General features: G+C 49.9%; 1 protein-coding gene across 6 annotated transcripts in view; it reads left to right on the top strand.

Moving 5' to 3' along the window:
- HIVEP3 (HIVEP zinc finger 3) overlaps positions 1-25,949 on the top strand; it is a 553,422-nt gene that overhangs the window by 400,012 nt on the left and 127,461 nt on the right. The window contains exon 1 of one of the 6 annotated variants that reach the window (XM_077150043.1): positions 4,387-4,439. The exons of the other annotated variants lie outside the window; for them this stretch is intronic. The gene's annotated coding sequence lies outside the window, so the exon portion shown is untranslated. Of the gene's footprint in view, positions 1-4,386; positions 4,440-25,949 lie in introns of those variants that run through there. 6 annotated transcript variants of the gene reach the window in all.

The following is a 25,949-nucleotide window of genomic DNA, read 5'->3' on the forward strand; positions in this document are numbered from 1 at the left end:
GAGAAGTTGGTTCTGAGTCCGCTGGAGCCCCAGGAGGTAAGCTCCATAAACTTGGAAGAGTCTCCACGTCTCTTTCACACAGGGGAAATGGTTACCTATGTGAGAAGGTCTGGAGTTTAATGTGCAACAGGACTATTGACAGAGCTCCCAGCACACACACACATAAGTAACTGGTAAAACACAAAGCATCTGTGTGCAGGGACTCATAACCATGGGCAGGGGGGCAGGGTAGAAGGGGCACAGGGGTTCGGGATGGGCACCGGGGTTGGTGATGATCCATGACTAAGTACAAGACCTCAACATAAATAAATAGCCTGGAGGGCCCACAGTGCAGGTTGTTCAACTCCACCTTAAAAAGCTCTCCCAAGAACAGTATATGCAGCTCCCTAACTCCTCAGGAACCATAGTGTGTTCCAAAAAACGTATCTCTAATTTGGTTCTTAGGAGTCGGAAACAAAATTTCCGAGAGACAGTCTTCTAGATGGCAGATCAGATTCCAACCTCACCCTCTGCTTCAATCTCTTTTAGCCTGTGAAGTCGCTACAGCTGGCTTTACGGCAGAACCAAGCCCTGTATGTGATTGTGAGTGAGTGTGTGTGTGTGTGTGTGTGTGTGTGTGTCATTTCCATGGAAACGATCATTCAGCATTCCAGCCTGGGACACCTGGATCACGGTTTTCCTGAATTGTAGCCCCAGAAGTAGAATGACTCTCATTTTCCTCACCTCTCCCTCCACTTTGTATGTACCTTCCCCTCTTCCCCACCCCCAAGCTTGGCAAACCGCAGTGTAGCCTTTAGCAGGTTGCATTAGATGATCTATTTACCTATAGTCTCCACCCTAGAATGGAGCTCCCAGAACACAGGTCTATGTGCTGTATGTTCCGAGCACAGGGAAGCTATCTGATTCATGTTTGAGGAATGAAGGAATGTGGGATGCCCCCCCAGGGCCAAGCTCTGGAAATTTCTCAAGAGATGGCCCAGTTACACTCAGGGGATGGGGCTGACAGGAAGGAACTGGCACCTGGCACCACCTGCCCGGGTTCATACAGCCACAGGGTGGAAAAGATGCATCAGTGGGGTAGAGTGGAGGTTGGTGGCGCATAGAGCCCAGCTGGGACTCAGGCTGCTAGTATTGAGGCAGGGCTGCCTGCCCCCAACCTTCGACCTGGAGCTCTGAGGCTGGAGTCCTAAAGACCTTCTGGTCTCCAGTAGGAATTGGCATCAGAATTGGGGTGAAGGCTGAGTCTGGATGTGGAGGTCAGGGGACTTTGGTTATGGGAGGAGCTAAGTGAGGATTTCCAGGCCAACACAGCTGACCTGGAGGATGGCCACAGCTAGATGGGGTCTGTGTGGCTTGAAGGATGAAGAACAGGGTCTTTGGAAGGCTCGAGAGAATCAAATACGACATTTGGCACAGTGAAGTTGCTGGATAAATTGCATCTTCCATCATCTTTTCCTTTCTCAGCCTGCTATGTGTGTTTGAGGAATGGGGTGAGGATGTCCTAGGTGGTCTGGGGGCTGCAGAGGAGTTGGCTGAGAGAAAGGAGTGAGGGAGAGAAATCCCAGACTATGGAAAGTTGGAACAAAGGAGCAGTGCAAGGAAAGAGCCTCTGCAGAGCAGCCATCCCAGGAAAGGTACCTTGGCCCAACCTCTGGAACATACCACCTTTGCTAAGAACCCACCTTCCATCCCAACCACCCAGCCCCTAGCCAGGGACCCTGGAAACTCAGCCACAGCTCTGAGACGGATAATTCTGCCATCTCTATGGTTAGTTTGGTTTTGGATTTTTGGCCATCAGGATTCATTTATTCCCTTTACAAACGTTTCTAAAGTTATCAGTCCTGGGAAAAGAGAATGCTCCAGATGGAAAGTACCCTGGAGTTCCCAATCTGGAGGGAGGGGAGGTGACACCCCGGACCCCACTGACTGCAATTTGGGGTGTTGGGTGTCTATGAATGGGAATCATTGAGCTGCCTGTGACAACACAGAAAGGTGATTAATTCTCATGGAAGTAAGGAAAGTTTCCTGGGGCAGGACCACCCCTTAAAAGGTAGGGGCCAATCAATCTGGGGCAGGGGCAAGGCCTTCATTTGAGCCTCTGTGTGAATTGTAAAATGTCACCCCCTCAGGATAGATACATTTGAACAAGGTACCCTCTCCATCAGTCTGGAACTGCTTCAAACTTGGGAATGTTTAGTTTGGGGGCCAGGCTGGAGTTGCAGTGAGGGGCAGGACCCGCCACAGGAGGGACCCTGCTCCCAGGTGACCTCCTCTTGGGGTGGACCTGTAGCAAGCTGAGGCTTGATTCAGGGTGTGAAGGACCACAGAAGGAGGAGAAAGGACATTTCAGGACAAAGGAAATAACCTTTGCAAAGACCCTAAGTAAAGTAGTGAAAGTGGGTGGGCGTTGAGGGGATGGAGAGGGCTAGCAAAGGGCAAGTTGGGCTGAGCCGCAGGACACGCAACTGGTCAGTGGGGCCTTGCATGCCATTGTAGGCAGCGAGGCCCTTCCCTTTGAGGCTTTGTCAGAAGAGAGATGACGCAGTTAGAGCTGGGATGGGGCTCTGAGAGCTGATGGCTGATAGGGTAGACCCGGGGTGGGGGTAGTCTCCGGAACAGCTGGGAGGCTGGGCAACTGGCAGTGTGAACGGGTGTGCAGTGGCATGTATGTGAGTGTGTAGGCCCACAGCCAGCTGTACTCACGCCTCCCTTCACTCCCTGCAAGTCTTAGAGCCTCAGCAGCCTCACCCCCAGCACTTAAGAGTGCGGTTGCCCCTTAGGAAGCCAAGTTGCCCTCCACTAAAGCTGGCAGTCTGGGAGGGGTCTAAACAGACTTGGCCTTGGAGGGAGCTAGTGGGTCTGCCCAGGACTGTTCTATGGAGAAGGCAAAGAAATCCCTAGGGGCCACTAGCCTTGTCCCTGGGCACAGAAGGCCTCTGGTCAGAAGAAATCTACTCCTTGAGGCAGGCAGGACTTTGAATTTGAGAATGTGATTTGGAGCCAGGGGAAGTCAGGAGCCCTCCTGGAAGCCCTAGCCTGCTTAGTGGTTAGTTAACCTGTGGGTCCTCAAACTTGCATGATCTGAGGTTGAATACCTTCTTCAACTGTGTTCCCTAAGCATAGCTCCCCCCACTCTATCCTCCTTGGCGCCAGTCTCCATAATCTCCTGAGGCTGTTCCATGCCAGCACAGACCTGGCATGGAGTCAGCCAAATCCAGGGTCAGCCTTGGCTCTGCTGTGGCAGAGTGTGGCCGCAGGTAAATCACCAGACTTGTCCGGGCCTCAGTGTACGCATCTGTAAAGCACAGATAATGGTGAGGTCTCAAGGTCTCACATCTGCCCCCTTCCCTGGGAAAGCAGATCGTTGGGGCCTGGGTGGGGGGACTCCAGTGCGTGCTCTGGCTCGGCGGGAGCTGGACCAGCGTGACTCAGCCCCCGACTCCTGGGATCCAGCAGCTTCTGGTAAGGTCAGGCCATTGGGAAGCCCCGGGTGCCCTCATACCAACCCCCACGCTCGGCCGAAGCCCAGGGAGGCCCCGGGCTGGCCCGCCCCGCCCAGCACACTCTAAGGCGGATTCCCGCCTTGGTGTGCTCGGGCTTCCCGGAGCGGGGCTGGCCCTGGTGAGGAAGGCGGGGTGCAAGCACTTTGGGGAAGGCGATGGACGCCCGCTGGGCCTGGGTGCGGTTGAGGCGGGGAGCCAAACGACGGTCCCGGCGGCGGCGACCGGGGCTTCCCTGACTGCCCTCCCCGGAGGGCCGGGGAGGAAATGACAGCGCGGGAGCGGGAGCGGGCGCGGGCGCGGAGGGAGGGGCGGCGCCCGGAGTGGCACGGCCTGTCACCGAGGAGGCCGCCGCGCAGCCCCCTCCTGCGGCCACGGGGAGCCGGGGATTCCCCAGACGAGGAGACCCTCGGCCGGCCGCCACCCACCCGCCGCGCCCCGGGCCCAGAGTGACCCCCGGCCGCGAAGGGATCCCAGCGTGGCCGACGGAGACGACACCCCGCGCCCGGTAGCGAAGCCCGGCAAGTCGAGGCCGAGCGGGTCGGAGAGGCGCCCAGGGCGGGCGGCGGGGTCCCCCGGACTCGACGACAGGAAACTCTGGGGAGTGAATGGAAAGAAGTGGGTGGTCCGGCCTCTGCGACTTCCCCTGACATCACTGCCCAAATAAGGAGCTTCCAAGCGGTCGCGGGGCGGCCCGGAGCCGCGCCCGCCGCCGGTGCCCGCCCGCCAGCCCGCCCCGCGCCCACCCCGCGCCGCGTGGGCCGCCAGCAAGCGCCCGGGGCACCGCCGGGCGGAGCCGAGCCGGGCGGAGCCGAGCGAGCGGGCGCTGCCGAGCCGCGCCGAGGCCGGGCGCGCAGCCCAGCGCAGCCCAGTCCTGCGCGGCGCAGCCCAGCGCGGCGCAGTCCAGCCGGGATTTGCGGAGCCGCCGCCGCCCGGCAGGTAAGGAGTGAGCGCCTCGCGCGCCGCGCCCCCGCTGCGGCCTGGCAGTCCCTGGATCCCCGCGCCAAGGAGCGGGCGGGCAGTCCCGACTGGGACCGGGAGGGGAGGGACTGGCGGGACCCGGGCGGGTAGGAGAGGGCTGGGCGCCGGTGCAGGAGCGCCTAGGGGTCAACTCCCGGCACCCCTGGTGCACTGGGGACCGATCCTTTCGCAGCCTGGGGTTGGCTGGTGCACGCGCGCGCTCTCCGCCTGCGTTTCCCAGACACTACTTCTGTCACCTAGGATGACACAAGCGTTCCCGCGTTCACACTTCTCTCGCACACTCGCGCCTGGCACAGCCTCCTTCGCCGTTGGCGTGCCCAGCCTCCTGTGGCCCGCGCAGACCCTCACCCCGCCACGCCGCTCACGCCTCTCATTCTGATACCCGCTCAGGCACACTCGGTGGGAACTGCTGAATGGGTTTGGCAGCCCCGGCCATGCTTCCCCCTGGAGGCGGTGGCACTTTCACACTGTCAGAGCCGACCAGCCTTGGGCTCCTCGGGCTCATTCTGAGTTAAGCTAGCATTGCTCTGCCTCCTCTCGCCCCCCACCCCCCTTTCAGAGTAATGGAGGGCACCTGTCACTGGGAGTACAAGCCTAGGGAGGTTGTACCTGGCATGGTTGGGGAGGGTGTGGCGCAGGGAGCTGCTCCCGGCCTCACAGCCTGGGTGTTTACAGAGAAGCTCTGTGGACATTTCACCTGGCACCTTCCCCTACCCCTCCCCAACCAATTCTGGGTGCCTGGGCTCTAGATACCTGGAGGGATGACTTCAGAACAGGTGCAAATAGCATCAGCCTCACAGCACCTTGCAAGGGACATTGTTCACCCTGGACATAAATATTATTTATCTATAAATATATATATATATATAATGTAATATTGAGTGTTTAATCAAGGGCATAGGAGAAACTGATAGAACCAAGTTATGGGTCCATCACATAATGGCACTGGGCAGATTCCTTAATCTCTTTCAGGCTGGGTTTTATCATATGAAAAATGGGAATTAAGGTTCTCAGATTGTAGTCATGGAGAATTGACATCATGTAAGTAAGAATGTTTTGCACATGTAAAGCCCTGTGCATACGTCAGTTAGTGAGGTTTGGATGATTTCTGGACTTGTATATGCCATGCTCTGCTCTGTGACTTAGAGAGGCTGAACACCATCTCTGTTCTGTCATTTGAACTGAAAAAGGGGGGGGGCATTAATAAGTGTTCTGTGTACCAGCTAGCATATTTCCTAAACTATGTTCCATGGGATGTTAGTTTTCAAAATGCTCCACTAAGAAAGGTTTTCCTGTTCATGTAGGTCTGGCAAATTCTGAACGCTCTCTTAATCTTCTGGTTAATCACAGTCCACGTTGGGTCATTAAGAGCTCTGAGAAGTCCTGCAGGAAAAGAATCTGTTTAACTTTCTCAAACCAGGAGCTCTTGTCAAGTACACATGCTTGTTCTCCAAGGAAACAAGGGGCTACCCGTAGAGCCAAAGTGGTGTTTTGGAGTTGTAAACAAACTTTGAGAGCTAAATTAATGGGGAGTAAGCAGAAGCTCAAAGAGGTTAAATGCCGAAGGTCATCCCCGTTAGTGGTAAAATAGGGACCAGCACTCAGTTTCCCTATCCAGTGCTCACCCCAATCAGTAACACATAGAATCGCAGAATTCTCTTCTGGAACCAGTCTTGCTGCTTTGTGTCGACACTCTGCAGAGTGAATTCAAAAATGTGAAAGGTATAAATGACTTCTTGTTGAATGAATAACCAGTGAAAATGGTGATTGGGTATTTACTATGTGCCATTTGATTTTGGAGCATTAGCATGTAAAGTTCAACCAGATGTGGACCTGTGACGAAGAGCTCAGGCCTGGAACCAAAGCACCCCCCACCCCCGACCATGTACTCCTACACTTTCACACACACATACCCAGTCCTCCACATCACAAACTAGCTTCTGCACATACACACACACAAAAACCTGCTCTTAAACACATTTACACACCTGTTTCTGCAAACTCTCTCCCAAACATATCCATCCTGCCAGGCTTTAGGCCACAGCCAGGAGGCACTTATAGCCATGGGCATGTCCTCTTATCACCCTGTCCCTGGAATTGGTGAGGATCCCTGATGCCAGTCCCCCAGTATGAGCATCATGCACGTGGGAAACCCTTCCAAGAGTCAGGCGCTACATTTCCTCCGTATTTCCCAATTTCTCCCTTTTCTTGTCAGCTGCTGTTTGGTTCCACATGGAGAGAGGGACTGCAATAGTTCTAGCTTCTACAATGATATTTATTTTAATCAACTCTTAGAGCTCTGTGAGGGCAAAGACTTTGTCTCACTTGTTTTGTTGGAATCCCCAGTGCCAGGCAGAATGCCTGGCACAGAGGAGAGGTTCGGCAAGCATTTATTGAATGAGTGAGTGAGTGTCTGCTGGCTGCTAAAATGGCTGTGACCCAGGGCAATATCGAGGAGGATTTGCTGAGCATATTTGCTGTGTACCTGCTGGGTCCTAGGTATTGTTCTAGGGAGTGCAGCAGTGAAAACTGCTTAATCTTTTGTTCATGGAGTTTGCATTCCTGTGGGAAAAGAGATAATAAAAAGTAATGAACAGTATAATGTTAAATAGTGATACACACTATGAAAGAATTCGCACAAGGCAGTGTGATGGAGAATGCCAAGGAGGGATGCAGAAGCCGAAGACAGATCAGAGAGGCCTCTCTGAGGAGTTGACATTTATCCTGAGACCTGAATAATAAAAAAATGACAGTTGTGCAAAGATTTGGGGAAGAACATATATTTCAGGTGGAAGAAACAGCAGATACAAAGGCCCTGTGGCAGGAACAAGCTGGGCAGAGGGACCAAGGAGCTCACTGCTGATTCTCTACCAGCACCCTTTGAAGGAGTTATTGCTGATGCCTTATCTGGGACTTAATTATCTTTGTGGTTCAATCACTAAAGCCAAACTGGGTATGCCCTGGTCTTTGGGGTGAGGGAGGCAGGGAAGTACCATCTCTGCTATCTCAGGGGGCTGCCCTCCCCATCTTGGCCCTCCCCCAGCCCTGTAAATGAGAAAAGGGTTGGACTCTTTAGGGCCCTCCCAGCTCTACCATTATAGAATTTGATGCTGCATTTGCAGGAGGTTTGTGACAATTCAGGTGGTCCATCTGGAGAGATTGTGAATTAGTTGTGATGCTTCCATTATTAATAACCATGATGTCATACATCTGTGCAGTTCTTGATCTGCCACAGAGCACTCTCTCCTATTATCCTGTTGGCTCTGTGGAATAATCTGGCAGAGAGCAGGGGAAGGGGGGTGTTGCTGGCTGGGGTGGGGGAAGGGGGCAGCATCTCAGAGGACAGCCACACACTGCTGTGGGCTCATCCAAGCCACTTCACCTCCCTGAGCCTCCTCTTCCTCAGCTGCCAAGGAGGACTGCATGAGAACCTACCTCCTGAGGCTCTTGGGGGTGAAATGAGAATACATATGTCAAGGGCCTGGTGTCTGGTAAGCACTTAGTTGCGATTGACTCCCATTCGCCAGGTGAGGAACCCAGAGCTAAGAAATGACTTTTTATATCCACTGCCGTATCCCCCCCAAGCCCCCCCATCCCTGCCCACCCACCCCCGTCCCCCCAGTCCAGGGCTTAGGGGCACATGGGGGACTTTTTTTTTTTTTTTTTAACATGGGCAGGCACCGGGAATCGAACCCGGGTCCTCTGGCATGGCAAGTAACATTCTTGCCTGCTGAGCCACTGTGGCCCACCCCACATGGCAGATTTTTGACAATTATTTTCTTGAATTGATTTGCTTGAGGTTGCACAAGCTGGTAAAGGCCAGAGCTAGGGGTTTTGGGTTCTCTGTCCTTTCAAGAACATTCTACTGTTTGAGAATAATTTTAATATTCTTAATATTAAAGAATATTGATAAAGACCAACGCTCACACCCTGTTTGCGGATGACCAGAATTGTTGTTGCTTTGCTGGGAATCCTAGAATTGTAAGGTCTCAGGGGTTCTGAAGCATGATAGCCTTTGTAAACCGATGAATGAATTTCTTAAGAAACATTTTGGGATCTTCCGGAAGAGGGTGTAGATGTGAGAAAATCTCCCAAGAATTGGGAGTAGTGGTTCTTAACCAGTGATGCCCATCTCAGTCACCTTAGGGCTTTTCACAGAAGAGTTCCTGGCTCCATCCCAGACTGCCTGACTCATGGCCTCTGGGGATGGCATCTGGGCATATGGAGAAAGTGCCAGACGTGAGATGTGTGGGCTAGGATGAAAAGCCCAGCCAACTGGATGCCCAGGAAGTCCAGCAGACCTCTTATCTGCCTCTAGTTTTGTCCATCTTCGGCTGCGGCACTAGCCCCAAGCCCCAAGCCCATCCCCACGGCAAGCTGCATGGTTAGGTGCACAAAGTGATGGAGTCCCACAGTTTTCATGCCTTACTTGCTAGCCTTGTGCCTTTTCCAAGTTTCTTTACTTCTCTGAAGCCTTGGCTTCCTCATCTGTAATAAGGGAATGTTCCCGCTTAGCTGCATATAGCTGTATGGATTACAGGAGACCACCTCTGTCAGATATCTTCTTGGACCTCTGTGTCTGGTATGTAGTAGGTGAACAATAAACAGTTTCATTTGTTATTATGAAAAAATTAACAGTAAGAATAAAAACAACTGTAGTGTTTGTCAGTTGGCTGTTACTAGAGAGGTCAATAAAATTGCCCCAAACACGAGCATTTTGAGAGGAGGGAACATTGCATGTTATAAGCAGCAATCCTTGGGCCAGAGAATACCAGCTCTCCTGTCTCCCTGACTCTGGGAAAGAGCTGATGGCTGAATGGGGACCAGGGTCAGCATCATTTTCCATACCTCTGATAGATCAGTGAGCCCAGGAAGGGGGTATGAGGTTTGAAGGTCAGTGTCGAGTTCCCTCTGTTTCTCCTTGCCTCCATCAGCCTGGTCTTCCTGAGACCAGTGAAAGGTGGGGTAGTTGAGGGCTAAGGGGTAGACACCCAGCTTGTGAAAGTCTCAGGGATTGCCCTTCAAGCCGTGCTCTGTCATTCATTCATTTATTCATCAACAGAGAACGGAGTCCTTCCTGTGTTCTCTGAACCAAGCACAAGGAGAGAGCCTGAAACTCAAAGAGCTCAGAGTCTATCAAATCCAACCATCGATTAACACGTGGCCACCAGCAAGTATTGCATTTCTTCTCCAAGTCTGTTTCCCCAGCTCTGGAATGGGATTATTCTGGCTATGTCACTGGAGGCGTATTTTGTTGTTTTAAGAACATAGCCACCCTGGAGTGCCTTCTTAGGTTTTTGAGTCACTGACTGGGTGGTCAGGCAAAGAGAACTAGGGCTTTGGGTCCAGGAGGAACTCAACTCTGATGTTGGCTCTGCCGCTTACTTGCTTTGTGATTTGGGGTTTGTGTTTCATTTCTCTGTGTTTCCTTTTTCTCACTTATAAAATGTGATTCTAACACCTTCATTGCAGGACACTATGAGTGTTAGGTGAGATGATGATATAAAGTACCTGACCCTCAGCAACTTCCTATTTATTTTCTTTCTGCCTCTTGCCTCACTCCCCTGCATGCTGCTGCTTTTGGAGAATCATCTTGGCCCATCACTACCCAGGCTCGTCAAGTACCCAGGAATGGCCAGTGTGGGCAGGCAGTTGGACTGGAGCTTCTTGTTGAAAAGTGAGCTTGGGGCGGTGATTTCAGCCCACTGAAAAATCAGGACCAGGGTGCAGAGCTAGGAGTCCTGGGTTCTGTTCCTGGATCTGTCACTGAATTGCTGTGTGTCCTTCGCCATTCCCTCCCCTCTCTGGACCTTAGTGTCATCACCTGCAGGCTGGCTTCTCCTCCTCGGAGAAGTCTGTGGGCCTGAGATGTGTCAGTGCTGAGTGAGTGCACACAATATCAGAGTGGGCCAGCTGGGTGCGGGGATTTCACTGCCTTTCTCTAGCCTGGGCTCTGTTGGGATTGATTTTGCGGAGAGGCCAGCAGACAGGCCCTGGACAAGGAAGAGACTGTGGTTTCTAATTGTCAGAACCACTCATGGGAGAGGAGGCAGGGGAAGGAACATTAGCAGCATTAAATTAAGTTGAAAGAAGGGCATTGTCCTTTTTTTTCCTTAAAGAAGCCCTAAAAGGCTCCAAACCACCTGTTTCTCAAATGGTTCTTTTCTCAGTTGAGTTCAATGGTATGTTCAAATGGAATGAGTTGCTTTCAGAGGAACAGATTGGAGGCAAGAGGTGAGCCATCCAGTCATTCATTTACCAGATATCCTATGAACACTTACTAAGTGCCAGGCACCATAGTGGGCGTTGAGATGCAGCAGTGACCCAACAGGCAGCAACCAGTGCCCACATGGAGCTTATGAGCCTGCAGAGGGAGGCAGACCAGGACGAGATGACACAGAACATGTCCTCTATCCATGTGTCACATGGACTGCATGTCACATGTCACATGGGGTAAGCACCATGGAGAAAAATAAAGCACAATGAGATGCTAGGGAACACAAGGAGAGAGGATTAGAGAAAAGAATGTAGACTGCTCAGGGAAGGTTCCATTGATAAAGTGACCTTTGAGTAGAGCCTTGAATGAAGGATAGACCTAATATAGTAATTTAAGGAGATATTTTTTTCCCTATGGGGAAGAAAGAGAGAGCTTTGGAAACCTCTTTTTTTGAGGCTGAAATGGCCACCTCAACAAGGAGGCTCAGACTCTGTGCTGTCCTCTGTTAGGTACAGGATAACATGTCTATTTTGTGGTAAGTATTGCAGCAATCCTGATAATAATAAATAGTGACCAATGCCTTTCTCATTCACCCCTCTAACAAGGGAAAGTCTCCATGTGACAGACAAGGAATCTGAGATCCAGAGGGTAGAGTGACAAGCCCAGGACCATATCACAGCAAGGGGCAGATGGACACTCAAAGGCAGCCTCTGGTGCCACCTGGGCACTCTGTTTCTCCCTGCAGGCAGCTGCAATCCACCTTGCATGTGGGGGGGGGGAACAGTATCTATTTCTTGAAAACAAAAATAAATCCATTGACTAAGGAGACATGATGATTAAATGCAGTGCGGGATTCTGGATTGGATCCTGGAACAGAAATAGGACATTAGTGGAGAAATTGGAAACATATGAATAGAGTCTGCAGTTAGTTCATAGTCACAGACTAATGTTAATTTCTTAGCGTTGACAAATGTACCGTGGTTATGTGAGTTGTTAACATCAGGGGAAGCTGGATGAAGGGACGACGGGAACTCTCTGTTCTGCCTTTGCAACATTTCTGTCAATCGCAGATTATCGCACAATGAAAGTGAAAATAAATAAATAAAATACCTGTAGACACTCTGACTAGCCGGCCTCCTTAGGGTTCCTTAGAAGAGTCATAAAGGATTACTGAGCAAATGAACCCTTGCAGTTGCTATTCACTCCAAGCCTGCTGTATAGATTTGCCCGGTGAGAAGGACCCAAATTATGAGCCAACGCCTGTAACCGTGTAAGAGGTGAGAGGGGGAATGTTCTCTCAGAGGTGTCTGTTCTGGGAACCCCCTTCCCAGTGAATTTCAAGTGTGCCATATAGCCTACATTTTAAGTCAGACCATACCAAATATGCCCTTTACATTTGGGGGAAGTTCACCAACTCATTTTCACTTGATGCTACAGCAGACAGATGGAAAGCTAGTTTTATTTGTAAAGCTCTGTCATGTGACTTAACAAATTGTAGTGAGTCCCTGCCCCAAAGGAGTTGGTGTAAGGTAGTGAGGACAGAGTCGAAAGCTGGAAAGGCCTTGAAAGATAACCTGGTTTTCTTTTATAGTAGAAAACATAGATGTGTCCGTGGAACGAAGCAGAGACCTGGGGTCAAGGGATTCCGAGTTTCGGTCTCTGCCCTGCCATATTCTCCCTTCACAAAACAAGTATGTTGCCTTAAGTGAGTTTCTGGGGACCCTCCAGCTGAAAACCACTGAGTTAGACCGAGTGACTGGTCCGAGCCCCCCATGCAGCTGCCGACTGGCACGGCTTAGCCCGCCTGTGGGCTTGTGGCCGCTCCACATTTCACGTTGGCATGCAGGCATTTGGTGTCGCCCTAAACTAAAGGAGTAGTATAGCCGCTCCAAGATGGGCCCTTTATTTTAAGAAGGCTCTGATCTTGTGAAATTAAGTCTAGCATTTCCATGGTATGTTCTGCAGAACATAAGTGCCATGGGATGTAAAGAAGTATTACAGGGAGAAAACAAAAGTCCTATAGCCAAGAACATTTGGGAACACTTAAAGGCTCATATACTGCAGGACTTCTCAGAGCTTTTAATTTGCAAATGTGCACTGGGTATCTCCAAAAAGAGTGTGTATGTGTGTATGTGTGCACATAGAGGTACATGTAATATATAGCTTCCCAAGTTTGATTGACCCCCGCCGACTTTTGTTTTTTTAAATTCAGGGAATAATTGGACTAAAGCTCCAAAGATAAACGTATTGGAAAAACATTGACGTTTTCTGAAGTCAAAGCTGAATAAAATAAAATGGAGGCTAATAATGACCCTATAACTCGTCTCTGCATGTTAGTTTTAACGGTTAGTTTCTCATATTTTTCCGATTTTGTTAACTTAATTTTTTTCTCAGAAGAAAAATGGCATCCTCCTCCCCCCTCCCCCCACATATCCATGCTGTAGTCATGGGAGACAGAAGTATTGTAGGGCATTCTTTGAGACAAGCTACGATAATGGGGGTGACCGAGCCCTTGCAACAAATCAGTGTTGTGTCTGTAACCCAGAAACCCACATGGGGCATTCATGTTTTAGGAGCTAAAAAAGAACTTCCATTTTAAATAACCCCGCTAAAGTCTAAAACTCCATCTTTGTCAAGTATAGCTTTTGCAAGAGGGATCTCCCAACAGTTCCATATATATATAGGTGTGTTTGTGACACGAAAGAATGGGCATCATCACCAATCCATGTGCCTGGTTGGTGGAAATGCCCAGGTGGGTGAGAATACTCTTTGGTTTGATTATTATTTCTTGCTAACGATCTGCACCCACTCCCTGCTCAGAAACTTCTGCTACCCCGCAATGTTTCCAGGGCAGAGTTCTGTAAACTGCTTGGCCTGCCATCATTTAAAAACCTTCCATGACTGGACCCGGCCTCAGCCTCCACCTCCCCTCCTCCACCTTCTATGTGTGAACACCGCTCCCAACTAAATTCTGCTCCTTTCTCCCCCAGGTGTGTCCTCTGACATGCCAGGTATCCCAGCCGAGGTACAGGGTCAAATTCCATTTTATGATTGCTTCTCACCAGTAACTGAACTTCGGTTTCCTTACCTGGCATCTCAGAGCAATTACTCTCTTAAAGACTCCACAAACAAAGTAAAGTAAAAATAACAGAAAGAGAGAAAAATTAAGGGAGCGTTTTCTTTCTCTATGGGTTAGATGGGGGCGAGGGGGCTTCAGAAAACATCATCTGAGGATGAAATAGCTGGTTCAGCTACTGTCCTGCATCTGACTATTAACTCCCTTTGAGTCTCCCTTTCTGAACTGTACACAGAGGCTGATGTTACCACCTGGCTCTTAGGGTTTTGATACAATGCCTTAAAGCTTGTGGGGAGCCTAGAACAATACTTGATGCTTAGAAAACTATTGCTAGCTATCATTATTCACGGAAAGAATTCTAGCAACCGAGGGAAAAAACAGCAAGGTTAAAAAACAAATGTGTGAAAGATACAAACAGATAACTTGCAGATGCAAAATGGCCCATAAGTAATACTCCATAGTTACTTAAACCTGAAGAATTGTAAAATTGAAGTGAGATTTTACTTGGCTTATCAGACTGGCAAAAAAATGTAAAAAAAAATACATTTTTTTTTTTACACACGAAGCCCCCAGCCTAGAAGATCGGGTGCTGGCAAAGGTCAAGGGGGCTTGGGAACTCAATTGGTATCTTTGAAAATTATAAATATACATATGTAATTTTATCCAGCATTTCCCCAGCTATAGAAAACACACGTGCAAAGAACATGTTCAAGAGTGTTCTCTACTTCTAATGGGGAGTAGAGAGAGATTGGAAATGGTCTTCCTGTCCAACAGGGCAGTGCCTAAATAAATTATGGTGTATTTGTACCTTGGAAGACTTTGTGACCATTTAAAAAGAAGGAGGTGAATCTATAGGTTCTGACATGGACAGATATTTACAACACATTCTCAACTGAGAAAAGGTTCTCTGTGTGATATTTTGCTATGGCTCCATTTTTGCACAGAAAAGTGCTAAACAATGATACGTTTCTGTGCTTATGGATAAACAGCCTGGGAACATACCCAGTGAACGCTTAGTGGGGAGTAAGATTCGGGAGTATGAAGAAGGGCTTGTATGCTTTGTATTTTAAATAGCGCTATATTTAAAAAACAAAATTTAAGCAAAGAAAACCATAAAAGAAAGCTGAAGAAAATGAAGACAAGAATTATAACCGCTATAATGCTGGCTTACTGTAAAGATTAAATAGATAATGCTTGCACAACATCTAACACAATGTCTGATACTTAGTAACTGCTCAATAATTGCATCTTCCTTCCTGCAGAGTCTGTATCACACACACCGTCCCCATCCTGTCCATCCCAGTGTTTTTGTTTTTTCCCAAATTACAAGCTCAATAAGCATGTGATTTGGGCAGGCCACACTGGCTCAGCAGGCAGAGTTCTCGCCTGCCATGCTGAAGACCTGGGTTCGATTCCTGGTGCCTACCCATGCAAAATAAATAAATAAGCATGCGATGGCAGTTACAGCCATGACAACACCGATCCTATGTATGTCTCTTAAGTATCTGTCCACACGAAGCCCCCAGTCTAGAGAACTCACCCCGTCCCATTTTCCAGCAGTCCGGTCCCCTGATGCTGCCACCCCGTCACTGCCTGCTGCCCAGCCCTGTCTCCCATCTGCCGGAAGGGGCCTCTCACCACCTCACCATATGAGGCCGTCTCTATCACCACATTCCCAGGGCGAATCTTATCATCTGGGGCAGTGCCATGCTCACCGGTTGGTTTCTCGGCCGTTTCCCTTCACAGCCAAGCTTTCCTGCTTCCTTCCCCCACTCTCTTCCACCTGGCCCTGATGAATTCCATCACGTCTGCTTCAAATCATTTGACTCCCAGTTTGCGAATTTAATTCCAGTCTTACAGAATTTTGGCAACCCTGCTGAATTGGGTGCCAGATGCAGATTTAGTGAGCATATTTTCAGTTCCTTCTTTCTTCATGAAGACACTGAAGAGCATGGGGTCTGGAACTAGTTCCCAGGGAACTCTAGGAAGCATCCCTCCCCACATCTGACCCTGAGCCACGGGGCATGGCCCTCCCCAGCCAGCTCTCTCCCCTTCTAGTGGGGAGAGGCATGCTCTGCTCCTCGGAGAAGGGAGCTATTATATTGCATCATCTTCCTAGTCCTAGAAGTCCCAACCCAGTTCCCCTCATTTGGACTTGACAGGAAATATATTTGGAGAAAATTACTTATTTCCTCCAGGCCCCTGTCTTCCAGCAGCCATGTGCAGCTCAACAGATGTTCAAAGATTTGACTATTTAATACACACATATTGAGCACTTGCTAGACTGATGTCTCCAACTGTGGTCTGGGTTGACTACCTGCAGTAGAATTATGTTGGGGGCAAGGAGAGGTGGAAAAATACAGATTTCTGGGCTCAACCCCATAGCTGTCGAGTCAGGCAGCGGAATTAGGTGGAGCCTGGGATTCAGTATTTTTAACTAGCAGCCTGGGGGATTTTTAGGCCTCCAGAATTACCACGTTATCTCATTTCAAACTCATGGGAGACATTTTTATCTCCAGAAGCCAGATGGAGGTGAGCAGCAGAGCTGGAACTCTACACAGGGCTTTTAATTCTCAGTTCAAGGCTCTTGCCATCTCTTGCCACAGCAGCCCAGGGCCCAGAACCGTGGTTCCCGAGCATGCCGTTATGTTCACGGCCCTGATGCAGAACACATCTGCATGCCTTCTCCGGTTAAGCCACGCAGGCCCCATGTACAGGCAAGAAAACAGAGGCTTTGAGGGTTTTAACTACCCAGCTTTCAAGGATGCAGCACTGTAAAAGCAGGAACTGGGACCCACACCCATATTCGATTCTAAATTCTTTGCCAAGCACTGCCAAGGATGCAATGGAGGCAAAAATGGATTTTCCCTCAAGAAATGAGTCGAATGAACAGAGTGCTCTGGCTTCCGAGTCACAGGCCTTGCCGTTGGGCAAGCCACTGCCCTTCTCGGGCCCTTGGTCTCGTCCTCAGTGCAATGGGGTTGGCCGCAGTCAATGACTTCCAAACTTTAAAAATAGTGGACCCTTCCCCCCCTTCCTTTTTAATTCCAGTAAAAATTTTACATTGAGTGAAATTAGATATAGAAGTAGAGCAGGATATACAAAGAGACAAAATTGGCGACATCTTGAACGGCTCAGGGCTTTCTAGGAGGCAAATCCACTTTTTAGTAGTGTGACCTTGGGTAAATGTCTTCCCTTCTCTGAGTCTGTTTCTTATCTGTAAAAATGGAGAGGGAAATAATTAAGTTACCATAAGAGTGAAATGAACTCCTGCATGTAAAATACTCAGCACTTGCGTAGCGTGCAGAAGGTGCTTGAAAATTGTGAGTTCTTGTTTTCCTGTGATGGAATAAGATATAAAACATGAGAAATTCGGAAGTCATGGAGGCAGTTTCCCAGGGTCATAGAGGCACAATATCATATGAGTGAGTGGCATGCATGGTGAAGCCTGGGCATTTGTCAGCTATATATTTCAGCAAATGATTTAGCCCCCACAGTGGATGAGATCTTGTTCTAGGAAGAAAATTCCATGGGAGGTGAAGGGAACTTTTTAAGGAGATGGGTTTAAATTGGGGGCTTCCCTTGGGGGCTCCCAGGGCGAGAAGGCAGAGCAGGCCAGGAGCAGAGGCCAAGAGCTGGGCCTCTGAGAATACACCCTTGGCTGCCTCCCTTGGTGGGTCCAGCATAAGGCAGGGGCCCAGTCACATCCCAGAGACCCAAGGAGGTGTCAAGACAGAGTATCATGAATTTCTGGCCCAAGGCCTGAGATCCAGTGGATCCCATGGTTTAGTGGCAAGAGGTCAGAGAAGGAGTGCTCAGAACCGGTAGGTTCAGGGGTGGCAAGGCCAAGGGTGAGGAAGAGACTCCAGGCTCCCAGTCCAGCAGGCTACAACCCTGAGGTCAGGTCCATGCCCCAGCTACAGCCAAGTCCTCCAAGCCTTCACCAAGCCCTGGAATGGCCTCTGACTTAAAACCATCTGGAAACTCCCCTGCCCGCAGTGCCACAACGACAGGAGGAGTGGAGTATGTGAGAGCGAGTGGAGCACCGAGGTGGGGGGGGGGGGGATGTTTTCCATTTCAGTGGGGTTATTTATGGCTTTTCTCCTGCTTCAGCAGTCACTGTGGAAACTGCATGTGCCGGGTTCAGTGTGGAAACATGAGTTTTCCAAGGGCGATGTATATAAAGCAGGCAGTCAGGAAGCTGCTGTTTGCTGGGGTGGGGGTGGGGGGTGGGGAGCTGTGAGCGTGTGTCTGCCCGTCTCTCTCTCTCTCTCTCCCCCTCCTACCCTCTCTCTCTCTTTCTGGACTGCTGCTCTCCAGAAGCTCTGTTTGGTGGAGATGTGTCTCATATGGTGTGGTAGGCAGAATAATGGCTTCCCAAAGATACCCACAGCCTATCCTAATTTCTGGAACCTGTGAATATATTAGGCTTCATGGCAAAGAGGAATTAGGTGGCAGATGGAATTAGGTTGCTAATCAGTTGACCTTAGAATAGGGAGATTATCCTGGATTATTTTAGTGGTTCCAGTATAATCACAAGGGTGCTTAAATGTGGAAGAGGGAGGCAGGTGAGTGAGTGTCTGAGTGGTGCAGCATGAGAAAGTCTCAACCACCCATTGCTGGCTTTGAAATTGAAAGGGAGCTGTGAGCTGAGGAAAGCGGGCAGCCTCTAGAAGCTGGAGAAGGCAGGAAGCCTTCTCCTCTAGAACCTCCAGAAAGTAATGCTGCCATGCCGACCCCTTGGTTTTAGCTCAGTGAGACCCAATTTGGACTTCTAATCTCCAGGACTGTAAGATTATCAATGTGTGTTGTTTTCAGCTCCCACGTTTGCAGATCTATGTTACAGCAGCCAAAGAAAGCTAAGACATGTAGTGCAGCAGGGAAGCTGGGACCATGATGGAGAGAGGTCCCCAGAGGGCCCCAGAAGGCGTGCTCTTTTATTTTCTCCCAGTTGATGCTTTGCCTAATGCCTCATTACTGGCATGGGTCTCCACTGGCCAGGTGGCTCTACAAGTAGAAAAGTGACCTACCTGCCTCCCCATGACTACATATCTCTTCAGACTCTGAGCAGGGTCTCCTGCAGGCGCCATCTCCTCAGTCTGCAATGTGTCCCCCATCTCCCTCCATCCCTCCCACCTGTTCTTCACGGTCTTCTGCAGCTTTGCCTTCCCCTGATGCTTTGTTTGTGCCACTCCTGGGGTCTGAGTTACTCTTGTAACCTTGTGTAGGACTTTGTGTTTTGTCTCCCAGCATGCTACCCCACATACACACCCGTACCTGCACCCACACGCACATCCACACCCAAGTGAAAGCACCAGACAAAGAGGAGTAAGTCTACACACCAGGGAATTGCCAGAATCTATGTGTAAGAATGAGTGGATTCTGCCGGCCAAAGTTGGTTGTGCCCACGTGCAGAGAAGCCGTGCTTTGGCGGCATGCTGGGAGAGTCTAGACTTGAGCATAGGCACCCGGGGTTCGGTCCTGCCTCTGGCACTTGGTAACTCTGCTCTTGGGCAGATTGTTTTCCTCCTCCCTCATCATAAGCTGGAGGGAAACAAGCTGGATGTAAAAGCCCTTTGAAAACACAGCTCTGCAGGGGTGGGCATGGTTGTCCTCAGGGTATTTTTCTCTCCTAGAGATCCAGTCCAGGAGTAATAACTCCTCTCCCCACTGTGGCATGTGTCCTCTGCTCCACCTGAACACCCTTCTCCCCCTTGCTTTACTGAACACATCTCCATATACCCAGCCCTGGGTGGAACCTGGAGAAAACAGGGAGACTAGAGCTGGGACTAGGGTGAGGCAAATGAGGCACCCAGGGTGCAAAATTTAAGGAGGTGTTCGCCCTCAGGTGGGCAAGTGCAACACGGAATGTGCAGCTGGAAAACTGAAAGGAATCACAGATGTCTATTAATCCCATGTTCCATTTTACAGATAAGGAAACTGAGGCCTAGAGTGTGGAAATGCCTTACCCAAGGGCACACCCAAAGGAATTAGAGATAGAGCTGGGATCAGAACCCAGGTCTTTCCCTCCAGCTTCAAGACTGGATCCACTGTTCAAATACGTGAATGTACTGAGTGAATGACTGAATGCATTTATTAATCCAGCATGTGTTGAGTGTCTTTTCTGTGTTAATACTATGCCAGGGGCTGGGCTACATTTTGAGGACAAGACAAACAGGGCCTGGTCCTCCCCCAAGGAATGTACATTCTGTGAAGAGAGAATAAGTAATTATGCAAGTAGTTGTTAATTACAATGGTGAACTCCACAGAGTTCAGAAGCCATGGGTTGTGAATGATTGTGCAGGTTATGTGCTGCACAAATGCATGTGAAATTCCTTCTATGGGAAAGTTGCAAGAGAGGGTCAGTGAGGCATGAAACCATTAAGTAACAGTAGAAGACAACTAAAAGAGCCAGGATGGAAGAAGGACCCAGAACTGCAACCCTGGTTCTTTTTTTTCCAAGGCTCCAGGCCCTGTCCTTCTCTCCATTACTGTTCAAGAGTCAGATCACATGAGGTCAGTCCCTAACTGGGAGACTCAGAGCAGGAGTCCACCAGCCAGCAGGGCCTGAGAGACCAGGAAGGATGGGGTGGTGCCATGTTTTGGGGGTCAGAGCTTCTGTTGCCTTGGATTGGGTTTAAAGCTTGGATGGGCTAAAATCTTCAGAGATAAAGGCTTCTCTGTCTGGACCAAATCCTGCTCTCAGTATTGCCTCTTTTCTGAAACACTGGGCCTGGAAGGAATCTGGGTGCTAGTACTTAGCTATGCATCCTCCTACCAGCTCACTATGTGCCCACGTGCAGGAGACCATAGCTTTCTGGGTGCTTCCCCGCACATGAAGAGAGGTCGTGGAAATGCATAGACAGATGAGTGCTGTTGTTTTATAAAGTGTCCTGCTTGGCTACTGGGTGAGGGCAGCACCTGGACTGAGCACCTGGGGCAACCCAGTGTAATAGCTTGAGGGCCAGTTTCACTTCTCCCATGTACCAGCTGGGGAACTTTGAACAAGCCCCTCACCTCACTTTACCTGTGAAATGGGAGTGATAAAGACCTAGTTTACCCAATTGTTAAAAGTTTTAAAAAGATAGATATTCAGGTGTGTTGTGAACCCCTTGTCTATAAGGATCTACAAATTGCCATAAATAGGACATTCCTTCAGGGACCAAAATGGGATCTAACTTATATTCCCAGAGTTAGAGACCCATCCTGGCTTTCTGGAGGAACAGGGAAAGACGTGTGGTCCTCTTTTTTTTTTTTTCGCATGGGCAGGCACCGGGAATTGAACCCAGGTCTCTGGCATGGCAGGTGAGAATTCTGCCACTAAGCCACCTTCACACTGCCTTCTCTCTGGTTTTTATTTCTTCAATTAGGAAGAATTATTCTTGCTGATAAATAAATGAATACCTTGATGCAGAGTCCTAGAATATTAGAATAGAAAAGGCCTTAGAGCTTGGGTGGGTCTTTGGTTTGACAGGAGGGGAAACTGAGGTCGACAGGGGATTGTGATTTGTTCTTAGGCACATGACCAGTTAATGGCAGAGCTGGGGCTAGACTCCAGGTCCTGCCACCTCCCACCCCCCCCACCCCCCCCACACACACTGTCCCCATAGTTCTGTGAACTTAACTGTTAAAGAATGATGGTTAGTGACAGCCTGATAGGGAAACAGGGGGCGTGGCCCAGGTGGGGGAAAAGAGGACAGGAAAATGGGCACACCTGGGGATAGGAGGGAAGGCACCAACCTGGGAGGTCTTGTTATAAGGTGTGGAACCCCTTTCACATTCCTCTCCTCCTGGGTTACCCAGAGCCTTCGCCAACCTCAAGATGCCCAGGCCAAGCTGCTGCCACAAAAGCAAACACCGCTTCTGCTGCTTTTCGGCTGTTTTGAGTCCTGAGGCTTGCAGCACCCAGGAGATGGCAGGTGCCCTTGGAAAACCCTATGCCCTACTTGGACGACTTACCTACCAGGTCAGCAAATTAACCTGTTGCTTGATCCTGGAAGGTGAGTTCCTGAGTGTGGTAGTGTTGGTAAGGGCAGTGTCCTGGAAGACAGGCCCATGTTGGTGTGTTAATTCATTGTTGTTCGTTTCATTCATTCATTCAGAGTGCCCTTGTTGAGGGCCAGCTCCTTGCCAAGCACCGTGCTGTTAAGCACTGGGGATGCACAGAAGATATATGTCATCCTTGCCTTTAAGGCATCACTACCTGGCCCTGGCAGGGAAGACAAACATGCAGGAGGCTAAACATCACAGCGTGGTGGAGTCAGTGTTGTAGGAAAGTATGGAGGGTAAGGAGCATTAGAGAAGAGGGTTTCAGCCTTGATCCTGGAGCAGAGGTGGGGTGAAAGAGAAGGAGAGTGAATTAGGTGGAAGGAGACAGTTTAGCTGAGCATCTGCTTGGCAGAAAAGCAGAGGGAAGACCTTCCTGAAAGTGTGTAGCCCAAGAAGAAGGTTTTGTGACCAGGTATCACAAGGTGGTTAAGAGGCAAGGTGTGAAGGAGAGTGTCAGGAGACAGACAAGGCTGGGAGGGCCCCTGGAGCCATATGGGGAAGAGCTTCCAACATCTCCCTAAGAGATCTGGATTTCTAACAGAGGTCAGCAAACACCAGAAATGGTTAAGGAGCCCAATTGCCTAATCATTGTGCATAGAATACCATCTGGGGAGGATAGAAGATGGACTCTGGGGGTGAGGGGAGTTGCACCAGACCTAGGGGGAGTTGGTGATTCAGGCAAGAGATACTGAAGCCCTGGCTAAGAGGAGCTATTGGGCCTGAGAGACCTCCAAGGAGCCAGTTCACTGAGGACCTGGTGCCATGTCAAGGTGGGGCAGTGAAGTCAGCTCCTGGCCCTTTGCAGATGCCTCCCATGGCTTGCAGGGTCCCCTTGCCGAGATTCAGTCTGACCCTGGACAGGCTGCCTGGTGCTCTGGGCTGTGGGCTGCCGACCCGTGACTCAGGGGAGCAGGGTCAGCAGTGAAATTCTGGGCCAGGGGTGGGAGATAAGAGCCCCTTGGGGTCCCAGTCCCTGGCTGACATCCCAGGTGCTGATTCCCTCAAGGAGAACCAGAAGAGTGTGTGGCTGCTGTTGGGCCATTGATTCACCATCACCAATACACCCACAAATGTCTTCCCCTATCAGCCAGTGGTAGTAAATTTAGAGAACTCTGTGTTGATTCACTCAACCAATATTTTATTGTCACCAATTACGTTGAAGGCTCTGTGAAGGGTACGGAGATGAGTCACACATGCCCAGATCCTGTCCTCAAAGAACGTGTGGTTAGACTGTGATGCCAGCGAGCATTTGTATTGTATAATGTTCCTAACACATGGGCTAGAGAAGGTAAGCACCTATAAAGAGACCAAACACTGTAAATGGCCTGAATGAGAGATTGTTTCTGGGTGGAGAGGTGGTTCATAGAGGACTTCCTGGAGGAAATGGCAAGATGAGCTGGGCTCAGATGGACTGATGTGGACTGGATTTGGCCACAGTGAAGTGGAGAAGAGCATTCCAGACCTAGAGAACTATATGGAAGCATGACAACTCTGAACATGCTCGTTTGGCAAGAGCAAGGGGCTTTGAGAGGAGCATTTTTGTTTGAGGCAATCTGGCGTATTTGTGAAGGTGATGGAGCTCCCAAGTTCAGGCTTTTATAGGGAAACCATAGAGGATTTGGAGTAGGGAGTGCATGATGTGAACTAGGTATCAAGACTGTTTATCTGGCCTTCAGGAGAGGATGAGCCAAGGAGGACAATTCAGACGCTGTTGTTGATGGGTCCAGAAGAGCACAAGGGCATGGGGGGCTGAGCAAGGGCGGTGGCAAGGCAGCGTTCAGTCCACATTTTTTGACACTCATTGAGAATTGGGTCTGGCCCTTTTCTAAACACTTTGTGTGGACTAGCTGATTGAGACCGCCCCAAAATCCAGCCAGGGTGTGCTATTATTTTCCCCAATTTACAAATTGATTCACTGAGGCCCAAGCTTGCGTGGCTAGAAAGGAGAGGAGTCAGGATTCGAACCCAGGAGGCTGTGCTCTTAAATCTCACTCTAAAAAGAGTTGCCCAGAGGGAGTAAGCAGATTGAGGAGGTTAAGGGTGGCTCTGCCAATGGTCAGACACCCAGTAGCATGGGCTGGCTGGCACTGAGGGCTGAGCGGGGCTACAGGTCCCTCGGCTTCGAAACAGCCTCGCCCTACCCCTGTAAATCGAGAAGGGCCCCAGAGGGCCTGATTTGGCTCACCGATTCGAAACCAGAGCCCACATATAGATTGTGACAATGTAAATAACTGATGCAATGGAAACTTTCTATGGAAAAAGGTACCCACTCACGCAGCCACAAAGTCCAAGTGGGCTCTGTAGCAAACAACTTCTTTTGTCACAGCTTTTTCTGTCTGACTGAAACTTCGAACTGGTGGGAAGGGGTGAGGGTAGCACCGGGCAAGAGACAGGGCAAGTTGGAATCTCCACCTGAAGCTTGCTGGGTCCCTGGAGGGCCCTGGGTCACCAGGCTTCCCCTCTTAGCCAAAGGCAGATGTGTGGGGGCAGAAAGCAATTCCCTCCCTCCAAAAAGACACATCCCCTGTTGCAGTAGTCTCAGTGCATCTGTTGTGGGTCAGTGCCTGGTTTATGCAGTGCTGGGTTCTCTCCAGGCGTCTCCCAGGGATCTTGGCCTGACTTTCTTTTCTGTGTCCTTCCCTGTGAAGAATAGGTTACAAAGCAATCCTGCCATGGGTTCTGGTATCTTTTTATTTTAGATGAGAAAATATTGGTAACTATTAAGGAAAGCTAAAAGATCAATAAAATAATCAAATGAGGAAGAGGGAGAAGGTCATGTTTTGGAAAGTCGACTTATATTATCTCATTTAATTCTTACTGCGACCTGAGGTACGTATCATTGCCTCCGTTTTAACAATGAGGAAGCTGAGACTGGAAGATGCTAAATGACTTGCCTGGGGCCACACAGCCACAGAGGCTAATGTCCAGTTTTATATAACTCAGAATCCTGGACTCTTTTTCTGCTGCACACCACTACCCATATCTAAGCTTTCTCAGCCTTGATTTCCTCGTCAGATGGTGGCAATGGTGTCTGCACTGTGAGATAAGGTAATATAGGGACAGCGTTGGCATAGGGTAGGTATCCAACCGAAGTTGGTGTCCTTCCCTCCCTCTGGCTTCTGTCTCTACAAAGTGGGCAGATGTTACAGACTTTCTTGAAGGGGAGCAGCTTGGGTTTGGGGCTCCAAAGGAAAATCACTGATTTTCTAGCCCATTTTCCCTGTTAGATCTGTACCACCCTGACAGCAGAGACCAGATCTTCACCTCTAAACCTTGCAGTCTAGCCAGGGATAGGGAGTATGTTGTTGAAGGTCTCTCAGGGTTGCTCAGCTGGACCTCAATTGCAGGTCAGTCCAGACGGCTTTGTGTTGCGCCCAGAGAGGGGAGAAGGCCTCTCTGTGCCCCTGTGGCAGGAGCCCAGCTCCAGGGCACTTCCGGTGAGAGAGGACAGCCACAAGGCGTGGCCTGGTGCTGCAGGAAGCGACTCCTCTATACCTGTGTGAGCCCTGGCAGTTCTCGCCTCGACCTCAGCGTACAGCCCGCCAGGTTTTGTCGACACTTCCTCTTCCTGCTGCTCCTCTCTTCTCATGGCCACCCGGGCTGGGTGCCATCCACGCACCCTATAGTGCCTCCCTCCCCCTTGCCGGCAGTGCCTAAAAATTTACCATGAATGTTTCTTCCGATTCCAACCCAGAGTTTGAGGGTCAGAATTTGTCTGCCTATCACTGAATGGAATCCATTACCCTGCGCTTAAAGTTCCTCTTTTTTCTATCCTTATACAAATGGAAATGTATCGCCATCCTCTATTTTTAAAAACCCTGCCTTGACTGGAAAACATTTCCTAGGTGTTCTCAAAACATGCCTTGTCCATATCCACGATGCTGAGCGTTGTTGCCTGTCTCTGCTAATTCTCCTTGTTGGGACACCTCACTCATCCACGAGCTCAGCCACCCCAGGAGAGGGCAGGCTCACGTCTGCAGAACACAGCCAGGATCTAGGAAGGATTCAGAAGCAGCCTCTGGGCTGCCAGATGCGTGTCACATTTTTCACAGGTTAAAGCACAGGTACTCAAAGCAAAGTTGAGTACCTCCATGCTTGCTTACTGCCTAGTAACTTCTACTTGAGG

Source organism: Tamandua tetradactyla, chromosome 2 (genome assembly GCF_023851605.1).
Source record: "Tamandua tetradactyla isolate mTamTet1 chromosome 2, mTamTet1.pri, whole genome shotgun sequence".
Lineage (NCBI taxonomy): Eukaryota > Metazoa > Chordata > Mammalia > Pilosa > Myrmecophagidae > Tamandua > Tamandua tetradactyla.